The 20,231-nt window shown below is 48.3% G+C and overlaps 1 protein-coding gene across 2 annotated transcripts in view; it reads left to right on the forward strand.

Annotated features, from left to right (window-relative positions):
- Window positions 1-321: 321 nt before the first annotated feature.
- Window positions 322-20,231, forward strand: part of LOC111833304 (tetraspanin-9-like) — a 94,682-nt gene continuing 74,772 nt past the window's right edge. For both annotated transcript variants that reach the window (XM_023791465.2, XM_023791466.2), the window contains exon 1: window positions 322-670. The gene's annotated coding sequence lies outside the window, so the exon portion shown is untranslated. The remainder of the gene's footprint in view (window positions 671-20,231) is intronic.

Genomic DNA, 20,231 nt, shown 5'->3' on the forward strand with positions numbered 1-20,231 from the left:
AATAAAATGAAATAACAGCTCTATAAAATGTAACCATATTGTGTTACCTATTAGATGCCGTCTGCTGAACGCAATTACACCACATTTCGACATCAATAAAACACTCCAGTCCTGACATATGGCCGTTAAGGGAAATATTCCGCAGTTGAATTAATTGCCCCCTAACTGCGATCTCACTTGAGGCTGCCTAAACGTCCATCATTATGCGCGACCCGCAATTAAAACTGGACGATGTTTGACCTCAGCACGGCGACCCATAAATAGATGACAGGAGGAGAAACTGCGCGGTGATCGGGGGCTGATTCATGAAGGGATCACGCCTGTAGGAGTCATTGCGACTCCCGGCCCCCTTTCCCACCCCTAGTTGCTTCATTTCCGCTTCCAGAAGGTAAATCCACAAGTTTCCCCCAGAAACCCAGCGAGCAGTGAAACCCTAAAGGGATCAGGGGATCGGGGAGTCCGGCAGCCGCATTGTCCGCACAGCCGCCGGGGTCTGCGCAGCGCAAATCCGCCCTCCATAAATACCTTAGGAAGTGATCGCTGCTTTTCCCTTTAATAGAAAGCGTAAGCATCCAGGAAAACTTTTGCCTGCCAGAAAGTTCAGCGGCATTGATTTCTGGCCTTGGTCGTGAAATAACTACGAGGTGTTGCTAATCCCGACCATCACAAGGTAAGGTCGCGCCTGAAAGGTAAACTTGCATTACAAATTATTTCTAGCACATCAGCCTATTTTGTTTTATTGAGGTTAACGCGCTCTTTTTATCGGTATTATCCCGGCATGCGTTTTTGCTGATGAAAATATTTCCAGATAGAAAACATCCGTATGTACATATATAGAAGCGTGCGTGTACGTAAAAATTGGCATAAAAAAGTGCAAATGAGCACAGAAACATGGACACGCAAAAGTTATGCGCCGTAATGCATTGATCCTGTACATTAAGCCGCCTCTTAGATGAAGGCTGGTTTAACCCCTGCTGTACTTTCCTTTTTAATATCGCAGCCTGTTTCACTTTTAAACTAAACTGCAGAGCAGTCATAGATGGGGCGTCCATGACTCGTTTCTTGCTGCTGTAATTGTGTACAGCTGCTTCTTTTCTGGCTAAAATGACAGCATTTACAGGCTGAGAACAATAATAAATACAATGATTAAGCTGTATGCTTTTAAAGAGTTGTACAAGTAAACAGTGCAAAGAATGCCTTCCCGGATAATTACCCGCATTAACCCTTACCGTGGCGCTTGCAATGGGGATTTACTCGTGTGGGTAAAGGGTCCTTTTATAACCTTATTTCAGACGAGTCAGGCAAACTGTATTAAAATATGCATATAAACCATCTTGCGTGCTGGGCGACTGGAGTCTGCGTGGGGGTGCGTGCATATCAGAAGGCATTACCAGCACTTGGAGAATGCGAGGAATTAAGCCAGAAATGCACAGCACTTGGTGGAGCGACAGCTGAGCCGCCGCTCGGACCCAGCTGTGGATGCCTGCTGTCCCGGTGCTGGCCGGCTCGCTGTCCCGCGGGACTCCATCCCCTAGTAAGGACACAGCCCGAAAGTGTCTGTCTGCTAAAAGACCCTTTTAAACTGGTGGCTGTGGGATTTTATGTTTTTGGCTGTTGAAGGGAGGACAGTCTCGATATGATCAGGAGACCTTTGAGATAAGCTTTAAGTTTTGCTGCACTGCGAGTGTGTTGACTTGACCTGGCTGTTTTTCGCTCCATGTCCTGCTTTACGCTTCACTGAGCTTTCAGTAAAGAAATACTACAGTTTAACTGTGTCCTTATATGAGGGGGAAAGTTTTTGAAGGGTTCAGTATGGTAACTTTAGGGGATTAAGGTTTCAACGTTCAGTATCTGGTCTGTTTCTTTAATGGGTAGATGGTTGGTATAGTAACACCCTGACAGGTTAGCTTGGGACTCACCTACAGCCCAATGCAGTGATATGCCGCTGCTTCTCCTGTTCATGGCTCTTGGCCCTGGAGCGACGTGCTGGAGGCTTTTGTCTGGCTGGGTTGAGTAAGACTGGGAAAAAAATATATCACACTCATAAGTCGAAGCATGAAGGAGTAGCAGTGGGTCTTGATGACCTCATGCTGCGTGTCAGCGAAGACGAGGAGGCGGGCATGAGGAATGTGGGGGCTGTGGGTGAGGGGACATGAGGACTGCTGAAGCTGATAAAGGCCGCAGCTCGGCTCCAAGTTTCTGCTGCTGTTGTCCATTGAGAAGAGACGGATGTGCATATTCTCATTCTTGAACCCCCCCCCCTCCCCCCCCCAGTCTTCATTGGGGTCCTTGCTGTTTATTTTGGTTCACAGAGCCCTACAGTTGCTGGCATGGGAGCAGAGATTTTTTGGGAAACAAATCAGTATCATGCCCCTTATAGAAGACCCCTCTTTGGTCCTCTAACTCACCCGACCTCTGGTGGCTGGTGTCCAAACTCCTCTGGTGAGGGCCAATAGCCAAGCGTGTTGTACTTCGGGGTGGAAGGACATTTTGTGTGGTTGTCCTGTCCTCTCATTTTATTTTGGTGATGTTATCAGGAAAGCCATATCCCGTTCAAGAAACGATGTAAAAATAAAACCGGAATTGAGTTTTTTCCATTGACCCCCCCCCCCCCCCATGTTTACTGCCTGATGTCCGGTCCTGTCCTGTCATCGAGTCCCTTTGTCATCCCTCCATGAAAGCACTGATTCACCAGCGTTGCTCATGACTCTCGGTCTGCATCCCAAGCTGCCAGCCTACAATGGACGAGTTGTGCGTTGTGTCAACATTTTGGGCTGCTTTAACCTCAGTGACAGCCTGCGTTCCCGGTTCCTCCTGTGCCAGTCGGACCAGTGCGGCCTCCGTGAGCGCAGGTTCTGTACGGAGAACAAAGCAGCCCTGTGTCCGTGTGAGATTGGTCTGTGAGCCACCGGTCCAGCAGATATGAAGACGGGTATGAAGAGCCTCTTTCACCCTGGGTGACCCTGGAATCAGCATATGGTGAAGCTGTGATCCCAAGATGATGGAAACCTCACAAGGCGGCACTGTCTCTGTTCCTCCTTAAATTTAGCATGACGCTAAGGATGCGTAAGTGTTCCCAGCAGCTCCGTGGCTCATACTGAACCCTCTTCACGCCAAGACCCACTTTACGGTCATGGCTTTCTAGCCCAGACAATCTTTATATCGTTGGATTAGACGGAGTGTTATGGTTTTTGACCGTATTTCGGGAGGATCGCCTGACGTGGCATCTTGCCCGTGGTTAGGACCTTTACGAAGTCTGTTCTGTGTGCTGGAAGCTCTCGCTCGCCTGCTCTCTCTCTCTCTTTCTCTCTCGCTCGTTCAAACTGGCTTCACCCCATTCTGGCCTTAAGCTGGAGTGGCAGTTTGATCAGAGGATGCCCTGCTCGGTTTGAGAATATCTCCTGGCTTTTGTGTGCATTATGAGGATGGCACAGAGCCCTGCGCCACATTTGCCCTCTGCCCTGTAGCCTACGGATAAGGTCACGCTCCCTTTCGTAGACTTAGTGTTTCTCAGAGCCAGCAAAGTAAATCCAGTCAAACCTCCCTGCATCTGGGACATTCGCCTGTTTGGCACATTTTTTAAATGTTATAAGCCATCAAATAGTAATCATGTGATGCTGAGGACTGCGAATCACTTTTCAGGCTTGTTGCAGGATAATTGAATAAACTTCCCTGAATTAATTTATGGATGAATATAATTTTGAGGGCTTTGAATGAATGAATGTCTTTATTGGCACAAGGTACAATGAAATTGGAAGACCTTGTTGGTGCAGGACAGAAAAAGAAAAGACGGGAAGGACACAAAATACAAAAAAAAGATGAATAGAATGTAACAAATAGAATATAAACAGAAAACGATACGAATTAGAAAACAGAAAATTTGAATAATAAAAGGAGTGTAAAGAATAAAAATGGAAACAATGTAAAAATAAAGGAAAATAATGACAAAAAGGTGTTGAAAATAAAATGTTGTGTTATTAATGTTCCTCTGCTGTGATTCCGTTCATATCTGTTTGCTTTTGGTTGTGGTACCTGAATCGACCCGGCCAGTTACTCCCAACCTCCATCCACACCAAGCTTTACACTGAAAATAAGGCCGTCACCACTGTGTTCTTGGTGGACCGTAGAACTGAGAAGTGCTTCTGCCAGAGGTGCGACTGCCAGCCACTGGTAGCCGAGGAGATGAGGAGGAGAGTGACGGCGATACCGTGGATCCCAAGCTACCTTTTAAAGTTACCGTGAATAATCGGCTGCTGAACCCAACCTCAGGTGATGTCCGTCCATGTTGGCCACCGAATCACTCGCATTACTGCAGGGGCTGCTTCCGAAATGGAGAGTTCTTCACCTGTTATTTGTTTGCAGAGTTAGGACCGTAATGCCTGTTTGTCCTCTGGCTTGGTGGAAGGAGAGTCTGGGGCTGGACCTTGGGGGGCCATTTTGATCCTGCTCTGTTAGAAAAGAGATTATCACTGACTATAAACAGGTTTTGTGCCTCAGGATAAAGAATACCGCAAAGCCATGTATTTTATGGGGTGGTAATGACATCATGCAAAAGGGAGAATAGAGACTGTGAAAATCGGGATTTTCTTTCCTTGTCCCCCACCTTCCCCCCCCCTTGCCCTCCTGTCCTGTCGAAACTTGTCCCAGCTGTTCTTGGGGGTGGGCGGGAGGATTCCCTACAGTACAGTGAGGTATGAGCACCTGGGTGGGGCTGCAGGTGTTGACAGCCCTCCCTAGCTTTCCAGGTGGTGTCAGAGAAAACTGCTGAGCTGTGGCTTAGCACCACCTTGTGGCTGGAGGACTGGACACTACTCTCGTTGCAATTTTTTTTTTTTTGGGGGGGGGGGGGGGGTGTTTGTGGTCTTAATTAAGGAGGCCCAGGGTGGGGTAGGGGGACCTTATTGTGGGATATTTAATTTCTGCTCAGTGTGTCCAGACTATTAACACATCAGTTCTGAGTATCACACATTATTCTGAAGGTCTGTAAATATCACAGAGTCCACTCTGTTTATTGATGCAAGTACCGTTATTTTGAATGGTCTTTTTAGGGTTGATCTTTTGGCAGCTACAGTCTTGTTTAAACCTGTAATAACACTCTAGGGAGCCAGCCCTAGTGCGGACATTTATGTAAAGCAATATTCCTGAGATTGCTGCAGTGGATATGGCTGTGATTCTGCAGGATTGATATGTCTCCTCTCCTGCGACACCCATCGTCCTTCATCTGTCAGTTGTGCTTTTGCTTGTTGGGACTCCCTCCCGTTGCATGACAAACTAAATGCAGCCTGAAATTGCTGTAGTCCGTTAATCTTTCAGGAGCTAAACGCTTTTAGCAGGTGGGTTTTTATGGTAGTTGGAGGCTCTTGTTAAGGAGTTCAGAACGTGTGGCAAGGCCTGTTAGTATTCTCACAGGCCACTGCTGGTTTTTTAGGTAAATCTCTAAAGGCTTTCCTTAGCCGGCCTAAGTCCTGGTGAATGGAATGGCTAAGAATTAATAGAAATGGTTTCACAGTGACTATGACGCTCCTGCAGCCTGACTCGGGGTTTCACCGGGTTTGGTGTCCAGGGATGTTATTTCTTAGCCTGTTTTTAAGAATAACAGTCTGGGTTCTTTGTCAGCATGTCTGTTCAGACTTGCTTTGCGTGTAGTGAGCTGGCACTTCCTGTTTTGTAGGAGAGACCCAGTGGAGGGGAAATGCAGTGCGATGGAAGGCGGTGCTCTGTGTGTGTGTGTGTGTGTGTGTGTGTGTGTGTGTGTGTGTGTATATATATATATATATATATATATATACACTGGGCTTCTGTTACAGTCCTTCAAATATGTTTTCCCGTAACTGGCCTAGACAGAGACGTAATGCGGCTGTTCTTTTTCAAAGACGGGCACAAACCCTCTGCGATAAATGCAGAATTTGGTACTTGTCCCTCAGAATATCACATAAAAGGTTTCTGTGGACGATTACGATGGAATTGTCCAGCTTCGGCTTGTTTTGCGAGATCTCTGAGGCAGAATCGGACTTTCTGCTGGAAAGGGCAGCCCCGAGGCGGCTTGGTCTGCTCCCGTGATGAATATGTGGGCCAGCCTGAGTGAGCGCGCTCTCCGGGGAATAGGTCGGGGGCAGTGCGGATTCCCAGAATAGCTGCAGTGCGCTTACTGCACGCTTAAGTTTTTGTTAAAATGTTTGGACAAAATTCAAGAAATCTGCTCTATGCTGGGGGGGTTCTCTGTTTCAAATGTACTTACAGGGTTATTTCAGAAATCATGAAAGAAGTGCAAGTATCTATAAACTTGTAGCCAGGATACAACAGGGTTCTGCTTTTAATCTTTTTATTTGTCCTTGTCCAACCTTTTACAGTTGGAGTGGAGTCTCTGTTCTTTTTTGTTGTGTTTTTTTGCTGTTACAGTTTTAGATGTTCCCTCAGTGCTGCTGGACAATATGGCTGGTGAATCAGTTACTCAAAACCTGCCAAGAAACACATCTGCTCAAGCTGCTGTGAAACTGTGCTTCTGGGGGGGGGGGGGGGCTCTTCTGGTGGCGCCATTAAATTTCAGGTTTCATGAAGGTGGTGGGGCGGAGAGGAGCGGGGGATGATGCTGGGCTGGAGATGAAAACATCCAGAGCAAACTGGAATGCTAACTGGTGGCCTGACCTCTTGGCCTGCTGGGTCAGCACTAATTTCTCTGCCCCTTTTGTTGGGTCATCAGCTGCTATTGGTGGTGACTGGGGTCATCATCTCCTGAGGTGAAATTCTACATGGCTACTCAGAAGGCCTTTGAGGTGTTACTAATGAAAAACAACTTGCAGTTTCCACACATTGAAACATCTGAATGTTAGACACAGCACCGCACTCTCGATGCTTGAACCAACAACCTTCTTCCGTTCAAGATGGGGAGGTTAAACTCACAACAGCCTGGCTACCCTGCTGATTTAATCCGTACTCTTCATTTCCGATTGGCCCATGCGGAATGGAACAGTCGTGCATTTTCACACGCTTTAAAATGATAATCCCACTGAGATTCAGTACTGTGCTATTGGAGATCTCTCTCCTGATGTTTCATCGGTCGTTGGACTCCTCCTTGGCATTTAAAAGCTGGTATGGGGACTGTATGGTTTGGGGGAGGACTTGGAACATTTTCAATCAAATTAATAGGTCTTGGGGGGGCTTCATTTAACTTGCGCGGTTACAACCATGATATGAAGCTGAGTAATTGGCTGGTGGGTGTGGCTTACTGATGTCATTATTTTCTTAGTGCTGAAGACTCCGTCTGAGGAATTAACAGCAGAATAGTCTCTGTACTGTGCAGATTATTCTTCTCTAAATTGTCTGATGGATGCCATTCTGAAATTTGAATAATCAGTTTGTGGTGCTTCTTTATTAAATACGTGTTAATCCCATGGAGAGTCTTCAGTGTGATCTTAACACTTATGCTAAGTGTAAAAGAGCTGCATCATAACAAACCCTAACCCCAAAACCCAGTAAAACATGGTTGTTGTAATGCTTGGTGGTATTTGTTTAATTATTATTCTTTTCATGTAGTTGTAAATGCGTCTTATTTTACGGACAAATGATTGTGAGCGAAAAACACTTAATTATTTTAATTATGATTAATTGCCGCGGGCAGATATAGCCTAACAAAATAATGAGCTTTTCTCTGAACTGACTTGTCAGCGGGTTCGCCTAGTCCCAGCCGTGGTATCGACTCTCGCTGGACTCTTGAGTGATTTTGCTGGTCTGTTTGCGTCCCGACGCTGTATTGTACGGCCTGCTGTGGATGCCGACCGGGCCGTCGCTCTGACGACCCTAAGCTGTATTGTACGGCCTGCTGTGGATGCCGACCGGGCCGTCGCTCTGACGACCCGAAGCTGTAATGTACGGCCTGCTGTGGATGCCGACCGGGCCGTCGCTCTGACGACCCGAAGCTGTAATGTACGGCCTGCTGTGGATGCCGACCGGGCCGTCGCTCTGACGACCCGACGCTGTAATGTACGGCCTGCTGTGGATGCCGACCGGGCCGTCGCTCTGGCGACCCGACGCTGTATTGTATGGCCTGCTGTGGATGCCGACCGGGCCGTCGCTCTGACGACCCGACGCTGTAATGTATGGCCTGCTGTGGATGCCGACCGGGACAGACTGTTTATTTGTTTACTTATTTCTTTGTAAGCATTAGGACTTTAACCTTTCTGTTATTAGAAAGGTTAGAGCTGTTGTCCTGTTCAAACACCTCATTGTAGGCCTTCCAGAAAAGGCCATACTTACTATGGATACTCTGTGTGTACCGAACTGTGTAAACATTCAAGTAGCAGTGTTCTGATAAAACTATCATGACTGTAAGGTCTGCTGAATTGGAAACGGTGTCTTTAAACAGTTAGCCTTTTGCTGCTGCCCACGTTCCCTGGAGAGCCTTCCACCGGCCTCTATGACTGTCTTGTATCTAGGAGACAGCAGAGGCTCCTTAATAACTCTCACAACAAGGCCTTAATCATCATACCAGACCCACTAGCCAGATATGGGTAAGCTACTGGAGTCATTGGATACTTGGATTCAGGAATATTTGTACTCTGTGCTTTTGCATGTATTTGTGAGGCAAACTCGCAAGGTTTACGTTCAAACAGAGGGATCCATTGCTTTTCTCCATAGGGACCTAATTATCTCCCATTTCTGTGGTGTATAACACTTCTAGAGAGCTCAAACTCTCCAAAAAAAGAGGAAAGCCTTTGGGGAAAGAATAGTGTCCTACAAGCTGACATGCTACGCTAACAGGTTTTCAGCAAGGGTGAGACGAGGGGAACTTGGTGTGGAGCCTCCCGAACTTGGCAGCTGGGCCATCAGAACCGACCATCCCTCAGTGAGAAACATCTGTGGAGCCTGACTGCGAGTCTCTCTGCTCACTTTAAATGTTTTTTTATTTGAACATGCAGTCATGCTTTCGGTGTTTCTAAAGCGTTCAGCATGTCATTTCAGGGCAGCCGATAAGCTGCTCTTTTGTGGAAACTCTAAGCTCTTCATGTCGGAGCGTAAAGTTTCAAAGTAGTACCTCTGTAGCTGTGGTCCTTGATGTCTGTAGGTTTGTGGAAGCAGGGTTGCTGGAATAGGGTTGCTGGTCTATAGCAGCAGCGAATCTAAGTTCCCCCATTGTGGTCCACAGTTGTCCTGCTTATCCTTCCCAGGTTCCTCTGGGTATCACGTCTAGGTTGGAATCTCTTCTAGAACCTTCTCACTGTTCAAGTGTAAGTACCTGTCCAGTGGTTCTGCAGCCACTAGGTCCTGCTGAAGTGTTCCTCCCTCCGATCAGCTAGTCCTTGCTGTTGACCAGTGCTGTTCGAGCTGCTAGCCAAGGCTTTGAGTTCCAGGCTCCGTCGGAGCTCCTCTCCGACCGTCCCATATCCATAAAGCATGAGGATGAAGAGTGAACGATGGCTTTTGAAGTGGTCCACTCTCTTCCATTGTTCCACCTCCACCTGCTATATGACTTGGCCGCTGGGCTCGTCTTTATTGAGTCATCATTCAAAGTAAAACTCCGTCATTGAGACTTCTGAAGCACGAGAGGAGTTCTGAGTTTGACGTTAACCATATTTCAGTGTTTTTAGTGAATCTGATTTGTCACTGGGCTGCGGGGAATGGAATACACGGATGTTTCATTATTTTTTTTGATAGCCTGATGCTCTTAAGGTAATTGCCCATGGAAAGAGATTTTTATTTGGTGTTACTTTGGGGGGGAGGGGGGGGGTGTCAGGCTTCTCCTCTGGAAATAGTGAAGCTTACTGAGGTTGGTGCGTTTTAGATGGAAAACAGTCCCGCCTCCAGTCCCGAGTCCTTCTTGCTAGATGTTCCACTGCTTGTGGTTTGGCCACAACAGAATACGAGCTGCATGTTTGCTTGACATTCAGTCGTCAAAGGGGTGGGGGCAGATCTATGAAATGCTCTATTAAAAGACGCCGGGTTGGAAAAACTGCCACGTTTCCAGCGGTCTGCCCCCATTTTGGGTTGTCCCCAGTGCACCCCCCCCCCCCCCCCCACACACACATTTGTATTCAAAACTTTGTGGGGACTCTCCATTCATTTCTATGGGAAAAACCCTAATGCCAACAATGACAACCTTAACCTTAAGTAACCAGACAAAATTCAAGTCTGTAGTTTTTTGATTGCGGTCACGGATTTTTGTAAAATTGAGGTTATTCTCATGGGGAACAAAAAGTAAAATAAGTATTTACCGTGTATCCGCTGGCGCACTCCAAACGAAATCTCATTGTACTTGTACAATGACAATAAAGCATCTTTATCTTTATCTTTACAATGTGGGGACATTAGGTCCCCACAATGTAATATTCACATGAGACACACACACACACACACACACCCAGCAAGCAGAGGGAAACCCTGGGCCCATGGTCAGGAGCTGATCGATATGCTTCAGAGCGGGACCCAGTATGAGCGAGGTCCTGCATGACCGTGGGAATGGTCAGTGTCCCTCAGCAAACCTTCCCCTCAAAAGCGTCCCTCTGGTGGCGTAGCTGTTAGCTCAGGGACCCAGTCGGCAGAATATTACTGCGTCCCCAGGGCCGTGTTTCCAGGCTCCGCCCCCAGTATGTGCCGATCCGCATCACTGCTGTGTGTTTATGCTGCATTTTGTAGCGTCTTGCGCTCCAGCTGGCATCGCCGTTCTGCCCCTCACCTCCTGCCAGCCTAATGACCCCTTTTACAACCGTTCCTGTACGTATAAGACGCACATTGATTTTTGATCATGGGATTGAATCCAAGAGTTTTAAAGTACACTTCGAGTAAGTGCTTTAGCATGTGCTTCTGAAATAAATATTTCTACACTTTGTTGCTTAACATTTTACTGTTTTCATATTGCTAATATTCCCTTGTTTACCCATCCATCTTGCTATCATAGCGGCATCTTTTTGGGGTGTTTTCTTTGGGCAGCACAAACCATAGTGCTGAGCTTGATTTCCGCAAAAATGAAGAAACGCGTGATAAGATGTTTTGGTAAAGTGCCAGCCAATCACAAATGGTAAAGTGCCAGCCAATCACAAATGGTAAAGTGCCAGCCAATCACAAACGGTAAAGTGCCAGCCAATCACAAACCTTCCCTCCTTGTAGTTGGGTTTGCAGAACTGACTGCTTGGCTTGCATGCTTAATTTTTTCCTTTTTAGATCAGGGAGTTTTAACCGGGTGCCTGTGCCAACCCCCCCCCCCCCCCCCGGGGCTCCTTAAGCCGGTAGCAGGGGGTCCAAAGAGACCAAAGAGTGACATAATGCGTGTTTGTCTTCTGCATGATGTGCCACGAAATCAATCCAAGGGGGGGCGCCCGCCTGCTGTATAAAGATGCCCCATGCGATGTAACACACTCCTAAACCAAATTTGTTAATGTATTCGCTCTGATTTCTTTCCAGCTGCTTGGTCCAGATCAAATTGGAAAAGGCAGAGTTTTGCCCAGGTTTATCGCAAGCTGTGTTGCTTAGCAAATACATGGGATTTAAGATAGTCGGACTGCGATAGGACTGTGTGCATGCGTGCGTGCGTGTGTGCGCATTCAGTATTCAACGTAAAATCTTAAACATGTTATTTGTGCAAGTATAGTTAATCTCTGTGCTGACTGACACTTAAAACCCCCCTCCAAACAGACAATAGATAATGCTGCCAGTGGTTTTCTGTTCATAAAGCCCATTGACCTCATTGACCCCATGATTGCATAAGAGCCAGGGATGGCTCAAGGATGACCTTTGCAGAAGAAACGCATTGATCACCAGTGGCAGGCTGGGGGATTTTATCAGGGTAAAATGCACCATGGGAGCCTGAGATAGCATATCTTTAAGGGCACACATATCTGCGGTGCCTGGCTGGCTGAGTGTGATGACGAGGGTCTTGTGCTCAGTGAAGGTCCAGAAAGTCTTGCTCATTCTGGCATCTACTTGTGTCCTTGTCCTGCTGTTTTACACGATCCACCAACCCTTACATCATACCTACTTGTGAAATGCATTTCCGCAGGCCGAGCTGAAGATTTGGAATGCTTGGCTTGGAGTGACCTTTCTTGTGCGTGACTCCTGCCGGCCTGCTGTCGGAAGCTGGGTAGCATGGCTTGTGTAGAGGGCGGTGTAGGACGTCGAGAGACCTCTAAGCTGAAGGAAGATTTCCGCTCGGTTCGATCTGGGTGAGCCTGGCACTCGCCCTGTTCTTTGAAGGAGTTTATTGAGCATTTGTTTAAAACGAGGCTGTTCTTTGGAAATCCAAAGCTAATGTCCTGCCAACGTCCATAAAAGCAGTACGGGATGAATGAATGTCAGCTGGTAGCCTGTCTGCCAGCTCACTCAGAGAACTGCTCATAAACTCCCTTAGCAGGCTGCTAACGGCAGCTTCTGACTCTAATCCAGTCGTCTCTTTATTGTAAGACAGTTTTTCCCAAACCGGTCCTCAGGGACCCACAGACAGTCCATGTTTTTGCTCCCTCTCAGTTCCAGGAGGTGAGAGAGGGAGCAAAAATGTGGATTGTCTGGCAGGGAGCACGGAGGGAGCAAAAACGTGGATCGACTGTGGGTCCCTAAGGACCGGATTGGAGAACCCTGCTCTAAGAAATAACAAACACTGAAGGAGCAGATCTGTTCTTTTAAACTGTTCCCTTATTATTCACAATGGCGGGAAATGGACTTCTGCAAGTCTCAAGTGAACCTTGATATATTAGTGAGTGCGCCACCTAGAGGGCCCAAAATAGCATTATAAATGCCAGAGATCTTTGCCACATGGATCAGTACAATGAAATGCCGCAAGAATTGCACATGGGATTTGGTCAGGCTGACTAAATCGGGGTTCCAAGTGAAAATCCACAGCACTGACTTTTGGGGATGGTCCCCAAAGCGTGGCATGTTGTGGCCATAAAACACGAGTGCGCAGGGTCAGCGGACGTGGCCTGAAGGTTGCACCAAGCGGATAGTAAGAGTTTCTGTGGTAGATTTCGAGAGCGTGTTACACTCATAAATCAGCTCTGTGGTCAGGTGTGTTTTCATTTTATTAATTTTTAGGTGGACTTGGTGATACTGGGAAGCAGACTAAGCTAGACCAGTCGTTACGGAAGTCAGTGTTTCTGCAGTGTGTGTGTGTGTGTGTGTGTGTGTGTGTGTGTGTGTGTGTTTTTTTTTTTTTTTTTTTTAAATCTATTAATTATTCCCCAACCCTTAGCTGACGCCAGCTGTAATTTAACACATCGTACGACTCTGCACTCGGGTCTCGTAACAGCCAATCCCTGAATGGCCATTGGTGAGTATTGCTTTTCCTTTGGTACTGGTCGCTCTCCCCCATCGGTGGGGGAGGTCAGGGGGGGCGCGGCCCTCGTGATGGCTGCTGCAGAGGTGTCATTGTCCCGCAAATGGCCCAGTGACGGGCCTGCGTGGCATCGGCGACTCGCAGTCCCGGCTGCAGTAAATCAGTGTAGCTGAGCGCTCTTTGCTCTCTTATGCCACCCAGTGGCCACTGCTGAGCAACACACACCAATTTGGTTTTTGAGACATTGCCGTTCTGTACCTGCTTTCTTGTAGGGACCTTAGTGATATTGTCTGTGTCCTATAGGATCTGGTCCATAGAGCTCAGATTGCATGGCATTCGAGTTAGAACCCATCAAAAGGCCCGTTTTGTTTCCTGTGATTCTGTGAAGCCTTTTCATGCTATTTTCTCTTCTGTTGCTCCTAATCTGTCCCTAAAAATGTTGTGAGCGGTGTCCAGCGTACACGATGTGCATAGCCACACGTGTTTTTGTTCATGAAGATGGTGGCGCAGGAGGTAGTGCTATCGTTCAGCAACCGGAGGGTTGCCGGTTCGAGCCCTGGTTCCTCCTGACCCCATCAAAGTGTCCTTGAGCAAGACACTGAACTCCAAATTGCTCCCGGTGAGCTGGTTGGCGCCTTGCATGGCAGCCTTCGCCACCGGCGTGTGAATGTGAGTGTGGATGGTGAATGTGAGGCATAAATTGTAAAGCGCTTTGAGTACTCGTAGGAGTAGAAAAGCGCTATATAAATGCAGTCCATTTACCACGATCCCATCAATCAATGAATCCCTGGATTTGTGTTGATTTTCCTCTCCTTAGGTAATGTAGTGTCTGGTGCAGTCCATCTGACTCTCCCTGAGCACCCTGCCTGCCATTCTGAGCATTACACAGGAGTCCATAAAGCCACTGTCTGGAAGACGCCAGAGAGCCTCGGAGCTGGAGCTTGCTAGGATGCGATTTCCTGTCCTGGAGTTCATCTTCATTGGTCTGTCGGTATTTAGTTCAGCTTTCTGGGCATTTTCCACAGTGTGGCCCTCACACGCTTAAAGAATCCAGCTTTGGTGGCTGCAGGATTATTTTGATGGGGCTGGCAAATGGGAAATGGACCTTAAATGCATGACAGCCTGATTGCAGCTGAGGCCCGGGCCCCGATTGGCTGGCTGTCAGATGAAAACCCACCGCGACGTGATGGAGATGCCTTTGATTATGACAGCAGTGCATCCATCTAAAAATAATTACAGACGGCTTATGGCAGGAGGGGAGCAGGGAAACTGACTTTTAATACCAGGGAAGACCCACTGCTAGTGATATATATTTGCCCGCTGATCTCCACGCGGGGCTTCTGCGTGCAGCAGTGTCACAGGCAAATGCCCGCTGATCTCCACGCGGGGCTTCTGCGTGCAGCAGTGTCACAGGCAAATGCCCGCTGATCTCCACGCGGGGCTTCTGCGTGCAGCAGTGTCACAGGCAAATGCCCGCTGACCTCCACGCGGGGCTTCTGCGTGCAGCAGTGTCACAGGCAAATGCCCGCTGACCTCCACGCGGGGCTTCTGCGTGCAGCAGTGTCACAGGCAAATGCCCGCTGATCTCCACGCGGGGCTTCTGCGTGCAGCAGTGTCACAGGCAAATGCCCGCTGATCTCCACGCGGGGCTTCTGCGTGCAGCAGTGTCACAGGCAAATGCCCGCTGATCTCCACGCGGGGCTTCTGCGTGCAGCAGTGTCACAGGCAAATGCCCGCTGATCTCCACGCGGGGCTTCTGCGTGCAGCAGTGTCACAGGCAAATGCCCGCTGATCTCCACGTGGGGCTTCTGCGTGCAGCAGTGTCACAGGCAAATGCCCGCTGATCTCCACGCGGGGCTTCTGCGTGCAGCAGTGTCACAGGCAAATGCCCGCTGATCTCCACGCGGGGCTTCTGCGTGCAGCAGTGTCACAGGCAAATGCCCGCTGATCTCCACGCGGGGCATCTGCGTGCAGCAGTGTCACAGGCAAATGCCCGCTGATCTCCACGCGGGGCTTCTGCGTGCAGCAGTGTCACAGGCAAATGCCCGCTGATCTCCACGCGGGGCTTCTGCGTGCAGCAGTGTCACAGGCAAATGCCCGCTGATCTCCACGCGGGGCTTCTGCGTGCAGCAGTGTCACAGGCAAATGCCCGCTGATCTCCACGCGGGGCTTCTGCGTGCAGCAGTGTCACAGGCAAATGCCCGCTGATCTCCACGCGGGGCTTCTGCGTGCAGCAGTGTCACAGGCAAATGCCCGCTGATCTCCACGCGGGGCTTCTGCGTGCAGCAGTGTCACAGGCAAATGCCCGCTGATCTCCACGCGGGGCTTCTGCGTGCAGCAGTGTCACAGGCAAATGCCCGCTGATCTCCACGCGGGGCTTCTGCGTGCAGCAGTGTCACAGGCAAATGCCCGCTGATCTCCACGCGGGGCTTCTGCGTGCAGCAGTGTCACAGGCAAATGCCCGCTGATCTCCACGCGGGGCTTCTGCGTGCAGCAGTGTCACAGGCAAATGCCCGCTGATCTCCACGCGGGGCTTCTGCGTGCAGCAGTGTCACAGGCAAATGCCCGCTGATCTCCACGCGGGGCTTCTGCGTGCAGCAGTGTCACAGGCAAATGCCCGCTGATCTCCACGCGGGGCTTCTGCGTGCAGCAGTGTCACAGGCAAATGCCCGCTGATCTCCACGCGGGGCTTCTGCGTGCAGCAGTGTCACAGGCAAATGCCCGCTGATCTCCACGCGGGGCTTCTGCGTGCAGCAGTGTCACAGGCACATCCAGAGTCTTATCCGAAGGCTTATTTTCTTTTTTTCTCTTGGAGATGAAGCTTTGACACACAGCTACCCAGTGCACCCCCCCCCCACCCCACCCCTGGCGAGTTCATGCATAATCTGAAGAATAGTGGGCTCTCTGTTTATTGCAATAAATTTTCAGCTTTAGGTTTGGTTTCCACTGAGGATTTTGTTAATAAAAACAGTTTTGCTCATTCAATGTCGCAGATTTAAATTTGTTTGTTTTGCTTTGTGCCTCTGAGCTGGGCTGTCCTGTTATCTAGACATCAGGCAGACCGGGACTTCATCGCTGAGGCCGACCCGATTGTCATCAGACGGGGGTCTGGCTGGTCGCGAGGGTTGAGTCACGCTGGCCCGCCGCGAGATCCCAGCGGTACCCCAGTGGCATAGCGACCGACGGCAGACCATGCTCAGAGATAGCTGTGTTTCATCAGCCAATGGTGGCTGTGTTTTCAGTAAGAGATTTTCTTATCTGTGGGGGGAACAAGGATCCTGCTTAATTTATCATGCTTCCAATCCTCCAACCATCCTCCCCCGACTGGTCACGGTTCATGGATCCACAGCACAGACATTTTCATCCCGTTCTAATTTGCATTTGCGTTCCTGGGAAGTGTGCACCACCTAGTGGACATCCTCTGCAATCGCACTACCTGTAGGATTTAAAAATTATTATTATTTATTGCTTTTTCTAATTTAAATTTCATTTCATAAATTTTTTATTTCTGTTAAAAAGAATTACCTAGATTAAGGTAGGCATCATTGGCTTTTTGGATTGGTTTATGTTTTAATTTTTAGGTAGGAAAGTAAAACTGTAATGTCAAACTGAATTGTTTGTCTGTGGGAGGTCCATAATTATTGCGGACAGGACAGATGTGGCACAGCCTAAAAATCATGTGTGCGTGTGTGCGAGCGGGTTTACCTATCCTTATGGGGACATAATGTCCCCATAACGTGATAAATATCCATTTTTTTCCCTTATGGGGACCGGTTTTATAAAAATCGGTGACTGCAATGAAAAAACTAAAAATACAAAAACTCTTGTATTTTGTTAGGTTACTTATGGTTATGGTTAGGACAGGGTGGGGGTTAAGGTTGTCATAGTTAGCGTTAGCATTTTTCCCATTGAAATGAATGAGCGGTCCCCATAAGGATATGTTTACCCTTCACGAGCGTGTGTGTGTGTGTGTGAGAGAGAGAGAGAGAGAGGTACATAATGAGAATAAAAAAATATATGAAGATTATATTGTCAGCGGAGAGGAGCTGTAATGCTGCAGGGCCGTCATTTAATTTCCCAATTAAAATTAAGCTTTGGGGCAGTGATCTTTTCTGTTCTGCAGAGGTGCCCTATTTAGTATCTCCACCAGGTGGCACCAGACTCCAAAACCTGTTCTGGTTGCCACATGTGGAGTGCATTATACAATGGAGCATGTTTTATAACAATTTTAGCTTTTTCTGGTGTTTCCAAGAATATTTACTGTAGCATCTATTTCACGCTGTTTTATTTTTTTGTTAGCCAACCTTTTGTCATCTCATCACGCCAGAGGAATTTCACATTTCATTTTAGATTCTCATTTATCACATGACATGTTTTGGCCAAAATAAGTGAAAGTAATATCCCAGTAATTCATTATCCAGGCACACAGAGGTGAGTGCGGGCGTGTGCGCGTGCGTGCGTGTGTGCGTGCGTGTGCGTGTGTGAGGCATGTTGACCATGGTGACCCAGTAAAATTGCTGGACAGCCCCCTGAGGTCGGGAAGACTGGAAGACCGCATTCCAGAAGTGCTAATAAAAGACGCGTCTGTCAGGTGACGAGCCAGTTTGCGGGCAGAGATATATAGAAATGCACAGAAATTGGTGTATTGTGTTTCAAAGGTGACTTCCTGCTGGCCTTTCTGACACCGGCCGGCTGGTACACCCCTCTGGGCGAATTTGGGCCGACCGTGGAAATCGAAACCCAGCTTGAGGTTTGGGGGGGGGGGGGCAAATATAGATCCGACTGGACCAGTTCCGCCTTCGTCGGCCCCCCCCAGGTCTGCTCAGGACTTCAGAAGAATCTGTAGTGCTAATTACCTGAGCATAACTGTCAAATGGCTATCCATATCACGTTACCATCTGTGAGGGACCCCCCCCCCCAAAAAACATGTTATGTCTGTTGACATAACTGTCCCCCACTTGTAACATTTCAGGCACTGTTTTCCATGCCCCTCTTCCCCACCCCCCACACGTAAGCCAGCATCCCATCTCTGAATGGCTGGGCTTGCTTTTCACATCACAAGCTGTGTTGGAATTACTATCTATTACTATCAAAGCTAATTTAAGAGACACAAACTGGACAACTATATATCACGGTGTTGGGTAATGAAGTTGGCATTGTCTTGCTCCAGTTTCTCACAGTTCCGGTGTCGTCTTGGGGCATTACATGATGAGTGGTGCTCTCCGTGTAACTGTATTTATACCACATTACGAAAAAGTGCAGCTATGAGTGGGGCACGTGGTCCTTAGCGGCGACCAGGTGGAGTTCCGAGCCGGGTGATTATGGTGCTGTAGGACTTGTGTGCGTGTCACGGAAACTTTAAAAGGTGTGAAGCCGCTCGCGATTATGACTAAAGGGGGTGAGAGTAAACTGAGCCCCGGAGCTTTCTATTCAGGGCGGAGGTGCGTGGGTGGGTGATTGGCTTATGAATTTTCTTGAGGGTGGTGGGAGTGGGGGGGGGGGAGCGGTGCAATAGGCACAGATATTTATAATGCACATGGATCCAGACTCTCGAGATAAGAGCTCGGGTGTGATCTGGGCTACTTTTTTTGTCGATGACTAAGAGTTCCTTGGCCAGGCCGACAGGCCAGAGCTGCCGCCCTGCCCTTGGAGCACAGCTGCATGTTTGCAGGTGTTTGCAGGTGTTGCCTACCTGTCAAAGACTAATATCCGTGTAACATTAATTTTAAGGACAGACAGGCAACTCTGCAATCTCCTTGTGCCACCGCTGTGTTTCCTGAAAGCTGCAGATTTGTGAAGAAATAGTTCCTTTGGGGAAATGAGTGTGTTCGTGCTTGACAGGTGTGAGCTGAAAGTGCACAATTCGGCCCCCCCCCATTCCCTGGACACGTCCCCATGGTGTAGCGGAGAACCTGTTCCCATTTCATCTCCATGCCCCCTCGTGATAATCCTCCTCCAGTAAATATTTTGTGAGCTAGCCCTGTGAAATCTGAAGACCCTGATTTTTTCAGCAGGATTGGAGTTTATCGCATGCTGAAGTTACACTTTAATGGCATTCTTTGAAACTGAGTCGAAACCCATAAACTTGGAATTATGATTATTATTATCTTTTTTTTAGCGCTTTTTCTCTCTAGCACAGGATCAGTCACAGATGTGGAGTACAGCTTGTCTAATCACGTGAAAATGGTTTAGTCAGGCCTGGGCAAAGAGCTGTCATCGGTTTGGGTTTTCGATAAGGGTCTGCTGCGTGGTGGTGGGTGGGGGCAGGCCATTTTAATTTTTTTTTGTCTTCAGCTGAGTTCAGTTTCGATACCACCGTGCTGTACATGCATCCATATACATCCATTTGCTTTTGGGTCACCAGAGGTCATAGGTCAAGGTAACTCCACTGTGGGTGTCATGTCCTTAGATGGCGGCTTCACTTGGCATCCTGGGGTGTGATATGTGTGATAGAGTGCAGACACAAGCTTTTAAGCAAAGTACCATGATATACCTGTGCAGCTTAAATCGGAGCTGCATGCTAGTTTCAAAGGAAGACGTGTAGTTTACTGGAACAGTCTTGCTAGTTTCTGCACCAAATTTCAGCCACCTCTAGACAGACGCCATCCAGCTCTCTCTGCTGGCAGCATGAAGATAAAATACCCCGACAGTTTGCCCCTTCTTGATTGATTGATTGATTGATTGGCTGTCTGGGTGGGTAGAACCTGTCCCCTGCCTGTGTGTGTGTGTGTGTGTGTGTGTGTGTGTGTGGGCATTCATGTCCATAATACATTGTGGGGTTGCTTATGATTAAGCTTAGGGCTGGGTAGGGGTTAAGGTTGTCATTGTTGGGATTAGCGTTATGCTCATAGAAACAAATGGACGATCCCCTCAAAGAAATGGATATGTGTGTGTGTGTGTGTGTGACACTTGATAGGAATTTGAGGGAATTCTGTACACGGACGTCTATTTTGAGGCGGTGGGGCGTCTGGGT

The sequence above is a fragment of the Paramormyrops kingsleyae genome, chromosome 1, assembly GCF_048594095.1.
Source record: "Paramormyrops kingsleyae isolate MSU_618 chromosome 1, PKINGS_0.4, whole genome shotgun sequence".
Taxonomy (NCBI): Eukaryota; Metazoa; Chordata; class Actinopteri; order Osteoglossiformes; family Mormyridae; genus Paramormyrops; species Paramormyrops kingsleyae.